Genomic DNA, 4,948 nt, shown 5'->3' with positions numbered 1-4,948 from the left:
TTTTTTTTTTTTTTTTTGGAAATAGATGCAATTTGTCAATTGTTTCTAAGTTCCTTAACTGTGATTAGATTTTCATTGGTGATACTATTACCACTTACCAATTACCACTAAACACTTGATACCTAAATTTGGTGCAACTCTTATTCCAGCTTTCTAGAAGCTAATCTTGGTATAATTTTTGATATGTTTAAAGTAGGAAGAGAAAATGAAGGTGGCAAGTAAAGAATGACAAACTATAATGGAGTACATAACATATTAAGTGAAGAAGAATAAGTAAATATCTTATAAGAATTACACCTCAATCTCAATCTACTCAACGTTGGTAAACGTGGAAAAATGGGCGGGTCGGGTCGGGTTCGGGTCGGGTCAATCGGGTCGCGGGTCAAAACGGGTCACGAGTTAAAACGGGTCATTTTTAAACGGGTCAAATGGGTTGCTGGTCAAACGGGTCGCGGATCAAACGGGTCGGGTCAAACGGGTCTGACCCGTTTTGCCATGTCTACTTCTGAGTGATGGTTTGGGGGAATTCATAATAAGTGGACTCTTTTTAAGACTAAAGAGGAATACTTGAATGACCATGGGGATACATTTTTATGGTGGAAACTAGCCGATTACAATGGGCTGGTTAGAATGCAATGTTACTATCCCTTAGTGGCATGGAAGGCCTAAATAGGAAGGAAGGAGTTTTGGGCCTTCACTTGACTCGAGCTTAATTTGGGCTTGCCTAGTTAAATTGGCATTTTTTTTTTGAGAAATCGGAAAGGAATATTATTACTTCAATAAAAACTTTTGTTAACACAAACAAGGTAGGTAGCATCACTATGGATGTCCTCTAGCCAGATTTGAGGGGTAATAGAATGATTTACCAATTTGGCTAACTTATCAACAACGGCATTGCCATTGCATTTTACATGAGAAAAAGAACGTGAATGGAAATTTAGAGTAGCACACTTTGAGTCCTCCACTATATTGCCAAAAGATGCCAGACAATCTGATTCAGAGCTGAAGTGTTGGATGATAGTTTCAGAGTCCCCTTCGATCACCACGCCTCGTAATCCTACCTCATGTGCAAAGGACATGGCTTTTCGGCAAGCCAAAGCTTCTATATCTTCTACAGTAGGGGGCAGAGAGATTTTTTTAGAGAGAGCAGCTATCACTTCACCCTTAGAAGGTAGAGTTGTAGATCACAATCCTAATACCTGCCATTTAAACATCCTAAAAAATAGCCCCATCAAAGTTCAGTTTGTATGTGAGACTTGTGGGGGGTGTCAGTGAGGAGGGTGAGTGCTCGAGGAAAAAGGGAGAGTCGAGTATTGCACCTGAGCCATTTGGAACTCGCGTAGTCGCTCGATTGCATCTACGTAAATCTTGTGGTTTAGCAAGAAGCTCTTGCCCATTCTTTTAGCGATTCGGTTAAACCAGATGCTCCAAGCTAGAACCGCAAAGGTCTCAGCCAGCATTGGTCTTTTGTAAAGGACAAAACCTTGAAAAAGGTACCTAAAATTTGCAAAACTGTCATGCAGGTGGATTTTGCAGGTTTTTCCTTCCCACCAAATTTCCTTGAGACTAATGCAACCCCACAAAGCATGTATCGTATCTTCCTTTTCACAATGGCATCGGTCACAAGTGGGATTAGCAGTGACTTTCCTTTTGAATGAATTCATTTTTGTTGGCAAAGACTCATTGCAAGCTCTCCACATGAAATGTCTAACCTTGCGTTTGGGACATCAAGGTTCCAAAGTTTCTGCCAAAAAGCTTTATGAGCCAAGGATTTGATGAACCTGGTTTTTGCAGCAGCTGAAGTTTTTGCAAGTAGACGATAGGCACTCTTTATGGAATAGGTATCGTTTTTTGTTCCTTGCCACATGAGGGTGTCCTCAGTGGAGCGGGTGCTTAATGGCTTTAGCTTTAGAAGGGAGAAATTCTTCCTGTACCCAATTAACAATCTTATAAAAAAAAAAATACAAAAAACTCAAATAAAGTAAGCATATAATTTTTCCTATAAAATAAAGTAAATAGATTATTCTAATTATTATTAAAATATAATTAGTAATGGTCTTTTTGTAAATAAAAGAAACAAATTGGACAAAAGTTTCCTTCCACTAACTTTTCCCATTTCCCAACCCACTCACATGGCCTACACTATTTACTTCTCCTCTCACCTGCCCACCTTTTCTTTTTTTTCTCATTTCCAACGTTCCCACTTCCCACGTCTCTTCAATCTTCAGTGGCTCAGGTTCTTCAGTCTCTTTTCTCATCTTTTTTCTCTTCTTCTTCTTCTGTATTTTCTCTCTCACACCGGCTCTGCTTCATGCCTTCATCTCGTTCTTTTTTTTCTTTGTTTTTTTTCCTTTCTTTTTCATCTCCTCTATAGAAGATCTAGTGGCAGTGATTTTTCTTTTTATTTTTTAAGATGGAAAGAAGCCCAAAATGCGTGATTTTGGCCGAATTTTTCTCTTCAATCTATGATTTTCTATTTTTTTTTTCTTCACTGCTGGCGTGTCGGACGCATCGGAACCGCATCGGCGCCTGTCGGAGAAACGAAAAAAAAAAAAGAGGACACTTGCCGGACACCGGAATCCGGCGAGTCGTACCCGTTCCGGTGTTGCGACACCGATACGACGCCAAAAATGGCGTGTCCGTGCAACCTAACCTTAGAGTTGTAGATCACAATCCTAATACTTGCCATTTGAACATCCTAAAAAATAGCCCCATCAAAGTTCAGTTTGTATGTGAGACTTGTGGGGGGTGTCAGTGAGGAGGGTGAGTGCTCGAGGAAAGAGGGAGAGTCGAGTATTGCACCTGAGCCATTTGGAACTCGCGTAGTCGCTCGATTGCATCTACGTAAATCTTGTGGTTTAGCAAGAAGCTCTTGCCCATTCTTTTAGCGATTCGGTTAAACCAGATGCTCCAAGCTAGAACCGCAAAGGTCTCAGCCAGCATTGGTCTTTTGTAAAGGACAAAACCTTGAAAAAGGTACCTAAAATTTGCAAAACTGTCATGCAGGTGGATTTTGCAGGTTTTTCCTTCCCACCAAATTTCCTTGAGACTAATGCAACCCCACAAAGCATGTATCGTATCTTCCTTTTCACAATGGCATCGGTCACAAGTGGGATTAGCAGTGACTTTCCTTTTGAATAAATTCATTTTTGTTGGCAAAGACTCATTGCAAGCTCTCCACATGAAATGTCTAACCTTGCGTTTGGGACATCAAGGTTCCAAAGTTTCTGCCAAAAAGCTTTATGAGCCTAAGGATTTGATGAACCTGGTTTTTGCAGCAGCTGAAGTTTTTGCAAGTAGACGATAGGCACTCTTTATGGAATAGGTATCGTTTTTTGTTCCTTGCCACATGAGGGTGTCCTCAGTGGAGCGGGTGCTTAATGGCTTTAGCTTTAGAAGGGAGAAATTCTTCCTGTACCCAATTAACAATCCAGCTTGGGTTATCCCCATCAATGAGGGCGCAGACCCGAGAATTACTTGGGAAGTGTTTCTGGGGAGACAAAACTTGACTTGTTTGCTGACTTAGAAGCCACTTATTACCCCTAATTCAAACCTTCTCCCATCACCAATCCTCCAAGCCACACCTAGCCCGACCACTTCTCTTGCTTTCAAGACACTCTGCCATGCAAAGGAACCTTTCTGCCTTACACTGTCACCCAACACAGAGCAACTTGGAAAGTATTTTGTCTTAAATACCTTGTAGAAGAGCGAGTTTATGTTGTGTAATAGGCGCCGCACCTGTTTACCCAATAAAGCCAAATTGAAGTTTTCGATGTCCTTAAAAGTAAAACCCAGTCCACCTTGGCATTTAGGATGACAAAGTATATTCCACCCAACCCAATGATTTTTTTTTTTGTTATCTCCCTTGTATCCCAACCAAAACTTCTGAATAAGAGATTCAATGTCCTTATATAAACTCTTTGGTGGTTTAAAGCACCCCATGGTGAAGGTGAGCATAGCTTGCAAAATAGCCTTAATCAAGACCTCTCACCCCACTTTCGACAATAATTTCTCTTTCCAACCCTGAATTTTGTGCCATATTCATTCACGGATATAGATGAAACTTTTTTTTTGCTCTTCTGATAAAATATGGGAGACCCAAGTATTTTTCATAATGGGAAGTGGCCGAGACACCAAGCAAAGCTTTGATATTTTCCTGAATAGACTGAGGTGTGTTGGAACTGAAAAACAGCTGTGTTTTATCTCAGTTGATTTGCTGACCTGAAGCAAGTTCGTATGTGGCTAAGATATCCATAATAGTGATACAATCAGTGAGATTTGCTCTTGCAAAAAGCAAACTATCGTCCGCAAAGAACAGGTGTGATACCTTGGGGCTAGAACTACATAGAGACACTCCATTGAGCGTGCCTGAGTTTTCATCTTATTGTATCAAAGAATGGAGACCTTTTGCACACAAAAGAAACAAGTAAGGTGATAAAGGGTCTCCTTGGCGGAGACCTCTTTGAGGGTGGAAGTGACCATGCGGTTCTCCATTAATCGTGACAGAGAAAGAAACCGAACAAATACAAGAGCTTATGAAGAGATCTATGTTCCATCAAACCCCAATTTTTCCATGATTTTTTCTAGAAAAATCCATTCGACCCTATCATACGCCTTACTCATATCAAGTTTTAACACCACGAACCCAGATTTTCCCCTACTTTTGGATTTGAGGTAGTGTATTGTTTCAAAGGCTGCTAGGATGTTATCTAAGATGAGGCAGTTTGACATTAATGCACTTTGTGTTTCAGAGACTAATTTTGGCAAGAGTTTTTTGAAACAGTTGACAATGGTTTTTGCTATAATTTTATAAAGCATGTTGCACAGGCTTATAGGGCAGAAGTTGATGATGCACAAGAAATCAGTAGGTTGAATGCTCCGGGTGTCAATGATCTAGTAGTCACTTGAAAGGCCTGTAAAGAAAACACACAATCAAAGGTGACCAGTG

This window comes from Quercus suber, unplaced genomic scaffold (assembly GCF_002906115.3).
Source record: "Quercus suber isolate HL8 unplaced genomic scaffold, Cork oak 2.0 scaffold_35, whole genome shotgun sequence".
Taxonomy (NCBI): Eukaryota; Viridiplantae; Streptophyta; class Magnoliopsida; order Fagales; family Fagaceae; genus Quercus; species Quercus suber.
The sequence above is the reverse complement of the archived record's forward strand: the minus strand, read 5'-3'. Positions refer to the sequence as shown.